The 17,651-nt window shown below is 37.7% G+C and overlaps 1 protein-coding gene across 7 annotated transcripts in view; it reads right to left on the bottom strand.

The window, feature by feature from the left end:
* SIPA1L2 (signal induced proliferation associated 1 like 2) overlaps positions 1-17,651 on the bottom strand; it is a 154,766-nt gene that overhangs the window by 131,187 nt on the left and 5,928 nt on the right. The window lies entirely within an intron of this gene.

Genomic DNA, 17,651 nt, shown 5'->3' on the forward strand with positions numbered 1-17,651 from the left:
GAGTTCCATCACATTTTTAATATCATCTCAAGTAAATAATATTCTCCACTTTGAAAACAGAAAGTGTAAGCTAGAGAGAGCTCTAACTTTCGAACCTCCTTCTCAATTGTGCATTACACCAAGATGATTTTGTCAGAAATCAACAGAACACCCCCCATCGCCCATATTTCACTACATGTCTTTTAACCTACAATAAATTGGCAATTAATATGGAAAGTAATTATTTTAATACAAGGTAATAAACAAAGAAATCTTTATAATTTGTAATTTCAATATGCCACTTCACACACTGCCATTCATGTACATAAGGCGAACACAATCTTCATTCCCACCTTTTTTTTATTTTTCCTCTATGAAACAATGTTCAGCTCCAGGTATTTTTTGCTCCCTTTGCAACACCTCATTCTGACCACACAGTGAAAACATGTTATAATCAAGACCACAAAGAAAGCATGAAACAGTACCAATTCTGGCACTACAAAATAGCATGCTTGGACCACAAATTATAGAAAACATAACAGACAATACAAAAAAGATAGTATAGTTACTTTCAGGTCTATTCTGTGGTTGCTGCTTTTCTGTCCTATGCCTGGAGTAGCTCAGCATTTAGTCCTCACCTTTTATATATATATATATATACACACACACTTAGTATTACATAGTAATGCCAAACTTCATCATAGAAATGAAGACATACACAGCTTAAATGTGAGTGGCTTGGTATGACCACAGCAAAGGTAAATAAAATACCCCACAATGAAAGCCAGAAGCTCTTCCCTGTATTTTCAGAGTACAGCAATAAGATGTTTGCAGTGCTTTTGATACTGCCTAAACACAAAAAAAAGGAAACCTCCTGAAAGTGTAGAAGATGACAATAATAAAGATGAGTTACCAGCTCAGAACTGAAGTTACTAAACAAGACAGAAACTATTGATGGTATCCACAGAAAAGCAGATTTGGAAAAACAAAAACAAAAACAAAAACAAACCCAGCAAACCAAAGAACAACCACCTGTTAGAAGATGAGGTAGGACCTGACAATTTCCAGTTAAAGAGAAGAGGCACGTGGCACTGACTTAGGGCAACCGCTTAAAAGCGTCAGACACAAAAGTTATTCACAGGTCATAAACCAGGTGTCAAATAAAGAACTAAATTACAGTATTATGAACACTATTCACAGAAATAATAAGATTAATTATCTTTATATTGTTCCCATACGCCTGCTTAATATTTTATTTGTCATTAACTTTTGTCTGGGGTGCAAAAATACTTTTGGGTTTTTTTTCTGGAAAGCAAGATTTGAAGTACTATGGAAAAACCTAAAACGTTTATCAGCTCTGTTTTCTGAAAAGCAGGATGGTTTTCAAATGCTAGAGTGGAGGGGATTTTTTATAATATTCTTATTTTCTCTCCAAAGCAAGAGTAGAGTTTTGTGAAATCATTGCCTTACTGTGTGTAGGACACAGTTTTTGACAGTGTTTGCTTTTTCAAAGACACATCTGAGCCAGTCACTTTAGAATACGGTCATAAAAGAAAGAGCATAGAGGATGATCAAAATTCTAACCAGATTAAGTTTTTGAGTCGCCGAGAGAGACTTCTGGAAGTCATGCAGTCCAATCTTCTGCTCAGAGCAGGACTGTCACCAACACTAGAAAAGGTCAGGCAAGGCTTTATCTTGCTGAGTCTTCCAGACCTCCAAAGACAGAAAATTCAACAGCATCTCCAGGCAGCCCCTTCCCAGGGCTGCACTGGCCTCTCAGCAGTGTTCTTCCCCATGCATAACTGGACGTACTGCATCAGTTTGTGGCTGGTCTGGTACCACTGAAGGAAAATTCAGCTCCTTCATTTTTGTAACTAGCCTTCAAGCATCTATGGGACACTCTTAGGTCACCCCATAGCTGCTTCTCTGTCACAGTAAACAAGCCTAACTCTGTCAGCCTCTCCCGCCAGATCATTTGCTCCAAGCAGCGGCGCTCCCCAGTTCCTCAACATCCCTCTTGAACTGCAGGGAACAAAACTGGGTATTGAACATAAATCAAGATCTTTAACATACCATCCAGCTCTCCTACTGAAACATTCCGTAATTTAAAGAAACTGTTTTTGCCAAAGTTAGAAATTAATTTGATCATTTCTTCATTCAACACAATCATAACCTCATAGTGCTTCTCATACACACTGAACTTAGGCATTTGATTGAAAATTCTGTTCAAAATTCTGTACAGTCCTCTTTCAACCTCAACTCTGAAACAACACTGAAAAGACTGACAATGCCCAGAATTGCATTTGAATGTCTCCCATTTCCCTTCGAATATCAGAGACAAAAATAGCATAATTGGTCATCAAATTAATTCCAAGAATATGAGTCTCATAATTCACTACCACTGCTTTTTATAGTCAACACTCATTTACATAGTGTAATAGTAGAGTGCAATAAGCCAAATTAAACACTCACACAATGCATGTGTATATATATATATATGGAATATATAAGTATCCCATAAAAAACAAAGAATTAATGCTGATCCTTTCTGAAGAGTACAGAGATATGAGCTGTCATCTGAGCTGATAAGTACACTATAACATACTGTAACAATAACAGAATCCCTCTTTCAAGTCCAGAGGGACTAATCTGGAAGCAGCCCAAAACTTTCAGCATCCCAAGTACCATTAATCCATATCCATAGATCAATAGGATTTGGTGACAGATTTTGGGTACATGTTGATTCTAGTCTCACTGAAGTCAAAGAAAGTTTGTCACAGACAAAGATCAGTATGGGATCACCCATTAAGTGAACTCTGGGAAATAATACCTTTTATGAAGGCTGTAATACTGGACATTTAGTACCTGTCTTATATTAAACAAATCTGAATCCCATGAAAGTGTAAATTTTATAGAACAATTTTGATTTGAATAAGCATTTTTTGGAATGAAATAATAGATCATTACATACTTTATAAAATTATAAATGAATTATTCAATTCTTTTACATTTTTATTATACTTTGGATTTCCATTGCTACTAGAGTCCAATATCTATATACTTACACTCCAGTCTGTTTGCCTGACCAAAAATAAATAAATAAATAAATTTGCTCACCACTCTTTCACTCATCCAGTGTTTCCATGAACTGTTACTAAATATATAATTGATATTACCTGATGGGGGCAAGGGAAGTCGTTGGGTTTGATGCTTTGGGTTTCTGTTTGTTTGTTTGTTTATTGTTCCTCTCCAATGCCCACCCCCCCACCCCACCTCCCTCTCCCTGATATAGCTGCAGAGAAGGCTCATTCACAAGCATTTTTATACAGGCAATTATGATTACCACCTCTACGGCTGTTTTCCAGCCCTTTGTTCTTTACTGAAAGGCAAAACAGAAGAATAGTCAGTGAAGAAACTTAAAAGTAAAACTTGTTTTCTGGTTAGAATTGCCTCATTTTGATTCCTTTTCCATTTATGTTTGACATGTATTTTTTTTCTTTTCTATTAAGAAAAAAAACCACACAGAACTTGGATTGTACAAAATTTCCAGTTTAAATTCTTAAATCCATTATTCTTGCAGAGGAAGCGTCAATAACTTACTTCAAACATGGCATAGTTAGTGTCAGTCTGAACGAAAAACACAGTCTGTATTTCAGACATGCCTAAATATGCCAGCCTGCCAATCAGACTAGAAGCATCCCAAAAAGCACTACTGCACCAGAAGAGAGATGAAGAAAAGCACAAATAATAGCCTGCCTCCTGCAAAACAAAAAACTACTAAGAACAAGGTTTGTTTGCTTTACAGAAATATGCGAAAGCAGTATTTGTCACAGACATTTACAGACTTTACTGTCTGGGGAAAAGAAAAAAAAAATACAACTCATCTAAATTACTGAATAATTAGCATGGATAATATTTCACTTTGCCATGTGCCATATACAGTAATTTTCTTTCCATCTTCAGTAAGACAGTCTCTGGGTTTGTGCATTTAAAGAAGCCATCTGCTGCTGAACTTACATAAATGTCTTTTAACTGTGGAGCAGTTACAGCTATTCAGTATTTGTGCAACAGGAGTAATAGCCACCTACTGGGGATGGGGGGGGGGGGAGGAAATAACCTGGCCAAGAGACAAAGCTGCTCCCCCCATATTTTTGCACACATTTTGGAAATCAGCACACATCACAAATAAAAGCAGTGTTAAAAAAGGCATTTACAATCTCAACTGAAAACTCCACCAGTTAAGATTTAACAGATTTCAACATTATTCAGATATAACCTAACCTACTTCTAAATAAAACAACAATAAGCAGGTTTCGGACATATTTATTTAAGAACTTCAAAATAGATGTAAATAGAATATTAGGAGACTACATTAGGATAATATAGCCCAATATATTCAAATAAGCTTTCTGTGAAACACAGTGCAAGTGACTACTGTTATAGAAAGAGAACAACTCATTCTCTCAGTGTGTGTTTTCTAACTCATGAGTTGTACTTTTTTCCCCCAAACATTAGCTATAATAGCTCTAACTTAAGGTTCATGCCCCTAGTCCATGCACAGGACAGAATGCAAATTACAGTGATGAGTGTTGTGTACCTTTATTGGGACTTAAAAGGACATCAAGATTCTTGCTATCTTTTAGACCCAAACATTTTATAGAAAATCATATTTTAGAAAGACAGCAAGGCTCTGCACCTTCACGCGTTCTGCTAGGTAGCACAGGTTGAGCAGAGCTCGATAGCATTGCCACCATGCCATGTCATGTCTTTTGCCTCAAAAGCTGGTCTCCCTCACCCATTCACTACCTTACCTTCAGCACTGTTGGGAACACAGCCCTTTGCTCTTCTTAAAATCATTCAGTAACTAAGAGGAATTTAACCTGACCTGAAACAAACCTGCAAGGTTGCCGAAGTTCTAGAAACATATCCTTTATCTCAACCATTGAATCAAAACTAAACCACGACAAACCCTTCTATTATAAAGCTTCAATTACCACCAGGAAGCAATCTAGAGTAAAATACTAACCGATTTACAAGGCATTTTGGCAATGTGTGTGCCACCATACAGTTTTATCTCAATAAGGCACTTGTGTAACAATTTATACCCATCAAGGATACCCTACAGCATATTCCATTCTAAAAACTGCAATAGTATGAGAGAGTCATGAAAACCAGCAGTCAAGTAGTATAGCATTTCCACCAGGAACTGACACCCAGCAATCAAAACCCCCAAAATATTCTAAATCATTAACATCACAGACCATGGATAAACTGTCTCATTCTGCTGACTTAGAAAGCCAAGATCACCAAAAGGACAACAAAGAACCCGCGCTCTGCTTCAGACCTGAGAGTGTTCTGCTTCTTCTGTACGCGTAGAACAGACAATGAAGCAGCCACTCAGTTATGTTTTACTTCTCTTTCTACATTTCAGACGTGTACACAGGCATACGTACATACACACCGCATTCACCCACCCTTCTCCCATCTGGCCAAGATTTCCCCCTCCCCAACCGAAGAGCATTACCATTGCGTTATTTCATTTCTTTTTAATGCAAGGCTCTACCCAAGGCATTCCTACCGCCTAGCTAGAATGTTGAGACTGGCTTGACAAGAAAACAGCACATCAAGACTAAGTAGTACTGACAAAAATGCTTGAGACAACTGTACAATTGCAATATACACACTTCACAGCTATCAGGAATACCCTAAATATCACCCAGCCCTTCTTTCCCCTTCCCGTAAACGGATTAGTATTCCTTGTTCAGTCATGACTATCAGCTATAGGATTTTAAAGCCACTCATACTTTTAAGAGCAAAATAGGTACACAGCTGGTTTGGGCTGAAAACAGAAGTATCTTCAAATTAACGTACACTTAAGATGTATAAACAAAAAGAAAAAAGAATATAAAGGACCATCTAATATATCTCAGAGTATAAAGAGTGCACAATATTTGTGTTTGACAGTTGTCTTATTCCCCACCGCAAGAGCAAAATAGTGTCTAGTTTTGATTATTGAAACAATACTTTAGAAACTGAAAATGAACTTACGAAACACAGAAAAATCAGGATTCTAGACGTTGACACTCTGAGGGGACAAATGGTCGATAACCTTGCAGGCATCAGGCTTGGCTTTAGATAAAAATCTGACTAGTATAGCAGGAGTAAATCCAGGCACAGGCATTGTATCTTTTATAGTGAAAGTGACAGCTGAAAAGACTGTATCAGCTAAGCAGAGCAGTGACAGTTCTGTACAAAAAGAGGCTCAATTTGCAAGTTTTTCATTTTTCTCATGTATCATTCAATCACAAAAGATAGCATTAAGTTTCAGGCACATCTACTTTTTTCCTGTTAAGGCCATAAGGTTAGGCCATTCAGATCAGTAACTCACTTGTGAACTCCTACACAGATAGGTCATCATTTTGTCATAAACTGCTCCTGATATAATAATGGCAATGTAGCCTTAAAGAGAAAAATTATGGAAGGACATACAAAGCAAGCGTGACATTCACTTAATATTGAGTCCAAATTCTCAAATATTCTACTTGACATATCCATGATCACAAAATATAGATCTCCACTCCCATCTGTACTAGTCAAAGAACAGCCAGGAAAGAACTGAAGGGGATTCTTCTGATGTAAGAAAAAAAACCACTATCTCAATTCATTTGACATAGTGCTTAGCATCTAACAAAGAAACTTGAAGTTATTTCTTTTCTTCACATGAACAACTCTCCTAAATCTAACAGAAAAAATGAGAGCATTTTGTACATATGGGGTGTATTCTTAATAAATATTTTCATATTCCACATGCGTTTCTACTTACTTGGTCTTCTCACTCTCCCTCTGTTTAAGAGCATCTTAAAGGCAACAAATACCTTTTTATAGAATGTATATAAATATAGACAACTAAACAAATGAGCACCTATTCTACAGCCCATCAGTTTGTGGAGAGAAACTGCTGTAAATATATTAACTTCCTAGAAAACACAACCTTACCGCTTGTTACCTCTTAAACATGAATATTACCAACTCTTCTAATAATATAATGGCATCTTTATTAACTTACCTTCTCCATGTGTTAGTAGTTTGCAAGTTTTACAAATTGATAGTCTTTGATTATAAAAATATCTGAAAAAAAGTCTGAAAATCAGACTATTTTAATATTTCAACCATGTGATAAAAGGTGCTAATCCTATGGGCATCAAACAGGAAAAAAAAAAAAAAGGCCAAGACTTGTATCCTGAAAAGTGTTTAGGCGTTCAAAAATTCACTGAATAAACAAACAAAAAAACCCATCATCTTTGTGAACCACACAGGGAGTTTCTGATCCTTGGAAGCTCTTGCAATTTTTTTATTTTCTCTAACTGATGAGACAGAAAATCATGTAAAGTCTAACTAGCTTGAATGGACAGAACATTCTCTGTAAATTTAGAAAAATACTGCCATGTACTCCTTCATTGAAAGGACATGCTATCACAGGAAAAAGAATATTAGAACAAAACAGCGAAAAAACCCTCACTCTACTCTGAGATTGCTGATGTTAGCAATCTCAGTCCCATATTTTCCCATACTTGATTGTCCAAGTCCCATAAAACACGTAGCTGGAAAAGCAATTTTTCCTAATTTGCCAGTGGTCAAGGGGTAACCTGTGCTGTGGGCTCGCTCAGGGGCTGAGAGCGGACCCTCTCAGCGACATAAATATGAAACGGTACAGGCAGGAGGCAAATCTGAGGACACACTCCCCTAGCAGAAGGAGCTGGCTACCGGCTGGGTCACCCACTGCCTCCGGAGGGACAAACACCCGCTGTGCCCCTCTGGGCGCGGTGAAACACCCAGGGCTTCACTGAGTTATGCTGTTGTACCCCAGGCCCACAGTTTTTAAAGAGAGAAGTGGGGGGGTTTTGTTCCACAAGTGGGTAATGGCAAGTCAGTAGAGAGGTGTGGGAGGTAGAACAGAGCATGAGTGAAGGGCGTGAAAAATTTTACTGTAGAACGAAAGACTGTATGTGGGAGGAGAAAAGTATTAGAGTAGAAGTTATGGTATTACAGTTTAAGAAAAAAATGCATTCTAAACAGATTATTTTTTTTATTGCCAAAAAGGTTGAAGGCCATAAAGATTTTATTAGAAGCTCAGGTTTTAGGTTTAATAACATCTCGTAAGTGCAAGGTTTTACTGTGGTCAGCTCAACTACGAGAATTTTTATATTATTGCTATAAATCAGCTGGGCTACTGGCAATTAGTTGCAATTTTGTTGAAATCCAGTTTAAATGAACAACAACCAAAAAACCCAAACAGTAAATAGATAGAAAAATACAAAGCAAATATAGGAAGCTGTGTGTTTATTTTGGCATATGTAACCAAAACACTGGTATGTGATCAGATCTGAGTCAAACTATTACAGCAAGCAAAAGCTATAAAAATGAAGCACTGAAAAAAAGTAACCATTTCAAGATAGTAATCTGTGATCTTTCCGTTCAGAATTTAAATGATGTCCATACTGCCTTCATAAGGAGAAATGGGAGGATAGACAGGGGGACAGCCAAAGGGATGCCTATGTTTTTCCACCTCAAACTGAACCTTAAAAAAACCACAAAAAAACTAAAGAGCAAAGTAGGTGCTGCTGATGTAATGCTTTTAAACATCCAGTACAACAGTTTTCAATCACATTTCCTTAGCGGGGGGGGGGGTGGGGGGGTGTTGATGGGTTTTAAGTACCCTTCCCATGGAGTAACCATATCTCAGATTACTCAACTCAATTTTAGCGAGCTGGCCAAAATGAGGACACAATACTTTTCACAATTCTGTTCAATTCCTAACAAGTTAAAGAAAAAAATTGACTTCCTGAATACTTAGAAATAAGTGTCTACTCTGCAAGCTTTGCTTCCTTTTGCTCTTTGCTTTCTTCTCACACCTTCCTCTTAAATTTCTGTACAGCACGTCACCTTCAGCCATGTTGGTTTTAACTTCCGTTTCTCAATTACTTAGCCACACTGTATAGCATCCGGAATTAGAAATGCATTTTATGCTAAGGTCAACATTTTATTTGGGTTAGTTTCATTACAAAAATATAATTGAAATTTTCTGAAACTACTCCATCATGCAAACAAAATATTGGTAAGTGGGAAGATCGGGAGATTAATTTCAAAAGCTTTGTCCTGCTCTGAAAATAAAAGCCAATGAAGAGACTTTTTAAACCCACTAATGAATGGAAATCATAAGTAACTGACTTAAGTATCAGAGTCAAAAGCCTTAAAAGAAAAATAAAACCCATTGCTCCCTGTAATATAATTTTCAGCATAATTTACAGTTTTCCAAATAACAGAGTTTTATTGACTTGTTTGGAATTATTTAGCTCTGAAGGTTTATAAGACACACTTACAAAAAGCAGCAACTCTGCTTTGTCTTATTTGTGAGCTGGCCAGCTGCAGAACCTGGTTTGACACTAGGCTGCAAGAAGGTCTGCTTTGTCCTGTATATTCCATTAGCAATTGTGCCAGCCTTGATTAAATCAAAAGATTTATTGTGCTGCATGAAAGAGCACAGTTTAGAGGAAGGAAGCTCACATTTCACAGCTATGAAAATTCTAGGCAGACTGTCTAACTTTTCAGGTGAAACACGCTTTGGGACTAAACCTAGCACCCTTCAAACACCAGGCAGATTAAGTGGAAACCCAGAGTTCACCTTCTGGCTTTCCAGTGTGACAACATCACTTTATACGCTTTACCAAGTATCAGTTACTGTGTTCCATACTGCAATGTAGATCCACATGTGGGAAAGCAGATCACTGCAGAGTGAGCAAGTACTTACAGAGCTTTCAAGGGTTTTTTGAGGGGGTTTATTTTTAGGTTTTAGGTGAAGGTTTGAGAGTACGCATCAGATGGAGACAGACAGTTACTGATGCTGGTGTCAGCAGCTAGGATTAGATTCAGTGAAGGTGAAGCAAAATGACTCATTTGCAAAACACATTGTAAGAAATCGGGATTCAATACTGCCATTTTCTGAAGTTCCAATGTCAGCTGATATAAATATACTGAGACCTATAAAATATTGGAAGCTACTCTGCATACGAAAGCTCCATTCTTACACTAACCAAGGCCATACATTAGGACACCATTTTGCACTTAAGGTACTATACCACATCAAAATCATAATAGCAGGGCATTAATTTGAAAATGTATCTACATTCATATCAAAGCTAGAGGAATGTTTTAAATAAATAGCTGGCCAAATCAAATCTTTCCAAAGATGTAACAGTTCCACATTGATTTTGGAAGCCTGCTTTTCATGAATTACTTTCAACAATTGTTGAGGTGAGGCAGCCTTCTATACTGCTACCACTGTATTTGAAATTACTGTACTGTCGTTGCTTGGTATGTAAGTCAGACTTGACCTATTCAGGAACTCTGCAAGAGCTACTGCTTCAGCTGAGTCCCCACAAGCATCACGGAGAGGCTGGCTCAGGAGATGCACCTCTACACAGCAGAAATATTCCCTAGGTCAGCTCATCTATAATATACCAAAAAAAATTGCTTTTTGTACAACCTGGTATTAAGAAAGTATCTGATACAATACCATACTGAAAACGGAACCTGTAAAGAGACAGTACTCTCCTGTAAGAAGAGTTTATTAATGAAGCCTAAGATCAATCTCAGAGTCAGTCTTACCTCGTATTTTCAATAATGACCTTAACACAAAGTGAAAGTTACTAATGAAAACTGAACACAACACCAAGTTGATAAGCACATCCACTGCAAAGGAAGGTAAAAAACATAACAAAGAGAGAACAAAGTAAGTTTTGAGAAAAAAAATTTCATTCCAATTTTATTTTACATTTGCAGTCACTCCCTCAAGAACTACATGATAAAATTTTGATCAGCCTGGTAGCTCATCAGCAGAAAACACCAGAAGGAGAATAACCACAGCATTGTACTCAACATGTAGACAACAACTGCACAATGTTTCCAGTAGAGACAATGCTTTAACGCCATTTTATTTGCCATGGACAAGACTGTGTAGAATGCTGCTTAAATTCTTACTAGTCGTACCAAAACCCCACAAACAGCACAAGTGTGGAGAAGGGCCTTCTGTTCCCCAGCGACAGCACTGCACAAGAGGAAACTAAGTGTTTGTCTTGTTTAAAGACTGACTAAAAGTTTGGCCAGAGTAACATCAGAAAAACGAGGTCTGACAGAGCAAGTTGTCTGTAAATATCAGGAAGAAAGAAAAAGAAATTACATTAAACAAGGATATTGGTAAGATCAAACAAATGGGCTGCAATGTCAGCATGTGCTCCACATACAGGTGAGCAGAAAATTCTAGTCCTCAGTAAAGTCACTGAACAGCCTTCCACCACAAGTATGAGATGGGAGAAAACAAAACAAAACCAAAACAACAGCAACCCATCAGTTGATCAAAAATGAGCACAACTGATTTATGACAGAGATCAATTATGTAGTCGTTTTCCACAGCAAATGGATTGGAAAATAAATGAGTAATTCAGTTCAGGGCAAGGGAGTTCAGGCTAGGGCTACTGATCTGTACCTATCATCTGTCTTACTTCAACAATTTTGGAGAGCCATTAGTTTAAAAAAATTAATGTTTTAACTCCTTTTGTTGAAAATATGACTCAAAAGGATGTTATACTGAGCTCCTCCATGTTCTCTCACCTTTAGAAAAAAGTCTTCAGAAGCAAAGTTGTAACCCTCTCTGCCAACTGACAAACACTATCTATCAGCGTTATTTCAACTTCAAGGAATTTTACCCCAAAGGAAATTCTTTCCATTCCCTTTCCTGTTTGTTATGCTTAGACTCAGCACGCACTTACAACCTCTTTCATACTGAAGATGAATGTTATACAAAACCCTGAATTTTTAAACACTTAATAAAATGGATTATAAAAACCAAAACAGGGATCTGAAGGTCTGGTTGATGCTTTGGTAAATATAAAAATACTTAAAATTACTATGAAGAAAAGTTGCTGTGAAGTTGGATGAGCAAGAACAGGAATCATCTCAATCTTCTGAGGTTCTGTTGGCTCTTGTTTATAGTTAATGAGAGAACCGAAGACTGAACATAAAAAGGTGCAAACAACAGCTGTTTTCAGAACTGAACCACTTTAATTTTGATTTTTAAATAATGTGACAAATCACAACTTTTTTTTTTCCCCCAGCCACATGGATAAACTCTAGCATAGATTATCAAAACTTTCACAGTACTAAAATTAGTAGTCATAGCAAAAGAACTAAACACAATAAGTTAGACTGGCTGAGAGCCAATTCCAAACTCACATGTCCTGCTCTTTAACAGTAAAACAATCTTTTGGAAGAGATCCAATGGAATCATTCAATAGAAGTTCACACATTGAAATTCTGGTATTGCTAATCTTGTTTTGGAATTCAGTGACAAGGTGAGCAAAGTATATCTGAAGCCAAACCTGAAAGGATGCTATTTTCTTTAAATGCTTATTCTTTTGTTAAGTACTATAGTTATAAAATATTTAACTGCCAATAATGTATTTGGGAATTCTTGTCAACTGGTTTAAATGGAGAATATATAATATGAGTACATAATACTCTATTCCTTAGTCTTGTAAAAAAATTCTTCCCAACATCATAATAGAGAAATATTCTGTACCAGAAGTAGAAGCGCAGTACACTGGAATATCAATTGAAATTCTCAATTGTCAGACATTGTCAGACCATCTAGCATAAAAAAGGTTGTAGTATTTCACAGAATAATTCACACTGGAAGGCACCACAGAACACCACCTAATCCAGCCTCCTGCTCAAAGCACTGAATTCAGAGCAACATGTTTAGGGCTTTGGCCAGTGTAGTCTTAAAAACTGGAAAGGATGTAGATTTCACAGCCTTGCCCACGCTACCTGATCCAGTTCCTCGGCATCCTTAGGTTGATTTTTGTTTCCCAGTGCCAAATCAGAACCTCGCTTGTTTTAGGTTATGACCACCATCTCTTTTCCTCCTGCAATATACCTCCGTAAAGGGCCTGACTGTCTTCTTAATAACCTCTTGGGTATGAACTAATGAGGCAACTATGAAGTATCCCCTGACCAGAGCTTTCTGTTGTCCAGGCTGTGCAAAGCTAATTCTCTCAGCCTCTCCTGATGTGCTCCAAGCCCCTCATTGTGCTGGCTCTCCGCTGGACAAGTTTCAGTTTACTCAGTATTTCTCATGCATTTGGGGAACCAAAACTGGATGGGGTACATCCAATGTGGTGGCCTGAGGAATGCTGAATACTAGCCATCCACTGGCTCTTCTCCTGTTCATAAAGCCTGGTATGCTGCTAGCACTTTTCACTGTCAGAGTGATAAATGACATCCTGACTCATGTCTGTCAGAATGTGCAGGTCCCTTTTAGCAGAGCTGCTTCGCAGGCAGGCAGTCCCTACCCTGTACTACAAGGCTTAAGAACATGCATTTATCCTTGCTGAATGTCACAAGGTTCATTACGGTCCATCCCACCATCCACTTGAAACCACAGAGTGCCATCCTCAAACATGTCAACTACTCCCCCAACACGATATCACATGCAAATTTGATGAGGATACACTTCATCTCCTCCTCCAGGTCATTGATCAAGGTACTAAACAGGATAGGTCCTAATATAGCACTCCGCTTGTAACTGGCCTCCAAGTGGAATACAAACCATCAGCTGCTATGTTTTGAGCCTGAGAAACCAGCCAGTCCTTCCATCCAAACCATAATATTGCAACTTGGTTATACAGGTGCTGTGAAAACCATGCTAAAAGCCTTGATAAACTCAAGGTAGGCAGCAGGCAAACTGCCATAAGCAATATTAAACCTAATCTGATGGCATTTACAGTTTCAGCAGTATACAGAAATGTCCCAGGACTATTGTTAAGCATATTAAAGATACAAAGGAACTTCACGCAAGGCCATTTTAATTACCGTTTAGGCAAACAAACAAATAAAATACCTCAAAACAAAACAACTGCACTAGATTCCTTTCTGTTAGGGTAGAAAACACAGGATTAAAGAAAAATATGTTTATGCATAAAACAGAAAGGTTTTAAGTTTCAGAATCTGTAAATATAGCCCACGAAAATAAAAACTAATTTCACCACCCAACCAGGAAAACCCAAAATCATTATCCCCCTTATACATGAATGATGAAATGGGAAAGATGTAATGCTGTAACAAATAAAGCAATAAAAAAAATATTACTTAAATGAAAGTTTATTTATCATTTTACTTTATTAGCATTTCATATACAGCTGCAACAGATATGTTCAGCTCTACTTAGGGGGTTTCTAGTTTAGCAAATTTTCACACAGTGACCCGTAGGTGAGTAGGAGTCTGGACAGCATTTGCTGAGTCCATGAAGAATGGTTTGTCTGGTGGATTTGCTTTTTCAACCTTAGAACTTCTTGTTAAGTCATAGAGAGGACTATCTATCTAACATATTTTAGATGTCTCTTATTATTACTTTTCCCCACAGTGATTCCTGTAGCTGCCACAAAGAATTCATACAATTGTATGGAGGGATGTGGCTGAGACAGCTGGTATGAAAAAAAAAAAAAAGTGGTTCATGAGAATCTGTTAACTTGCAACTTTAAACACCTCTGACCTATAGGCATACTGAATGTTGTAAAACGAGTGAACAGGAACACTGACACTGTTGGGTACACTCTGCATAGGAAAGAGAAAAACATTACCATTAAACATCTACTTTCCCAGGAGACATAATTATTACTATGCATATATGTAAATATTCTATTTTAACACTCAGCCACAATATTTTCATAGGCATAAAGCATCACAGATATTCAATTAACTATTTGTGGATACAAAGACACAGTTTGTATGCCCATTACCAGGCACAAAGTACACTCTATACATTAATAGTACTACCACAATCTTACATATTTAACAATACTTTGAAAAAATGCAGCAGTAAAATTCAAACTAAAACCAAAACACTTTACAAAATGAAGTATTCATTTGTGGCAGATCAGTATGATGGAAAGAATCATCAGCTATTTTTAAGAGCTATTTTCTAAGGAAACAAGCCTTATGCAATCACACAGTGCAACACCTCCCTCCACCTCATGATTTTTTGAGTCTATTGTTTGACTCAGCAAGATTTGATAAAAAAAGATAAAGTTTCAGGGGTAATTATGCTCATAGAAATTTTATTTTTAAAGTTACGCAACCACAGAGAAAAAGCACAAAGCATCCCAAGTGTGAAAGAAACACTGACATTAGTAAAATTCTCATCTGAGAATTTCACAGCCTAATGAAGTACTACTTGCCCTTCACTCAGAAATCTCCACCAAAAGTAATGATTTATAGGGGTCCAGGGTAAGAAGCCAACAAAAGCTCAGAATCTCATAAAACCCCTCTGTTCTCACAGTAGAAACCTCGTCTCATATAGGAAACATTGTTGGAGCTCGATTTATATTTGATAGCTTGGGGTTTTTCAGTGTAGCACTGAGCAACCACCTGTACAGCTCTTGACCAATTCAGATCATCTAATCTATCCTGTTCCCTTTTTGTAGCAAACGGGTCAAATTCTGGATTTGAAGAGAAGTGGAAATGAGCAAACCAGTCCTCACATTGTTAACAGATTACACCAATCACTATATTTACCCCACCTTGCCTCACCACCTTTAAAAATAATGATTTGAAATGGTTTCCTCCGCAAACAAGGCTACGTGATTCCAAGAGATGTACAAATATACTAAGACAGTTGTTGGGAGAGGAGGTGGCACCTAGCAGAGAATCTGAGAGGGGGAAGCCACCCACCTCTGCAGTACCTGCTGATCTCAGAAAACTGGCAGCCAGATAAAGAAGAAAAGATTTTGAGCACTGACAGGTTTATCCCCATAGTTTCTAATTCTGTCAGCCGGCTTCCACAACCGAATGCAGATGCTTATGTATCTCTGCCAAATTACTCTGTGACTGGGCTGTTGTTTCAGTTATCTGAAAAGGGAATTTGAAACACAAGGTTACCGTTTTGATAAAGGATTTTAACTACCTGGACATCGCCTGATTGACTACTACAGCTCAACCCAGAGTAAAGAATTTGAAGATCAAACTAAGGGATATCTTTATATCAACAACATAAAGGAAGCTATGGAAGTGCCAAATTAAGTCTCACGTCACAGCATATTTTACAAAAAAAAAAAAAAAAAAAAAAGAAAATTCCTCAAAGTTATGTGAAAACTTTCTTCACGTAATTCTCCCTGCTGAACATCCCAACAAGTTTCCTACTCCTGAACATGCCAACAACCAAAAACTGATTTCAGCTTTAATTATTGCACCTCTTGCATATAATGACCAGATGTAGAGAAGCACCTTTGTAGTCATTTAGCTTGCTGTATGTAATAACTGGCATTATTTTTCTCATTTCCCATGTAACAAGAACAACCGCTCTTCAAAGTGACAACACTAAAACAGTTACTGTATGGCTTATCATTGAAGACCAACTTCATACCATGTTTTCTGTCGAAGACATGACAAACTGAACCTAACAGAAATCCCCAGCGGTTTCACTTGTTAGTTCCAGTGTCAGACTGGAGGACACTGACATAGCATAGCCTTACACTAATTCCTACCTTGTCTCAACTCACATCGTAAGTTCCATACTGTCAAACATAAAACATTTTTTCTGAGCCTCATATGTAAGAGAACAGAGGAGTAATGACAACACTGCTGAGAAAATAGGCCATGGGTTTGTAAATACCATGGGTTGTTTTGCATTAGTCCAATGAACAAAACTGTTCTCACACTGGGTTTGTATTCATCATCAATTAGAATTTTTACATGACAAACCCAGCGCATCCTGCTGAACCCAAATCACAGCTGGCAATCCTGCAGCCCAATGTGGCAAGGCAGCCACTCTCTTTGAAACAGCTCCCTCCATTGCTATAGAGAAAAACCACTAGGAACAATAATAATAAGCTGTTGTCCTGACAACCTCACAAAGCAAAACCAAGCCTTACTTTACTACAGCACAACAGCAAGGATAACCTGATCACCATAAACTGCTCCTGATTCTTCAAGAGCAGCCGGCCACTGCAATAAGCAAGAACAGCACAGCAAAATACATTTGCTTGCCTACGCACTATAGCTGGTATGCACATTATGCATGAGAACGTATGCATATACACAGCTACACTTTTCTTCCCCACCCCTCTCCCCTCCCCCTTTTCCCACTTTGTGTCACACTAATATTGCAATGAGATTTCATGCTAAGACATGTCAGGTATTCTTTTCCAGTGCTGAGAGACTAGAAAAATACTTAGGAGTGCTCTTCATACTTACAAGTGCTCTTTTCCGGGAATGTACTTGGGTCTCCAAAAATAGGAAATAATTAGTTTTGAACAGAAAGACGCAAATGAAAACAACCAGAGAAGAAGAGTGTGATTAAATAACTTTAACTCACAGTTGAAAAAAAAAAAAATATCCAAAACCCCACAACCTAAGGAAACGGGGGGGGGGGGGGGGGGGGGCAAACCAACCAAAAAAAACCAGAGTGAAATTTCCTCTCTTTCACAAATGCCTTCTCCATAAAATAAAGGAGACCAAACTGCTTTTGCAGTGACAATTTTGCTAACTATGCATTAACTGCAGGATTTCTTTTTACTCCCCCACGTGAAAGGAAAAAAACAGCAAAAGTATTTTAACAGTAT

Source organism: Falco punctatus, assembly GCF_963210335.1.
Source record: "Falco punctatus genome assembly, chromosome: 5".
NCBI classification, from domain to species: domain Eukaryota; kingdom Metazoa; phylum Chordata; class Aves; order Falconiformes; family Falconidae; genus Falco; species Falco punctatus.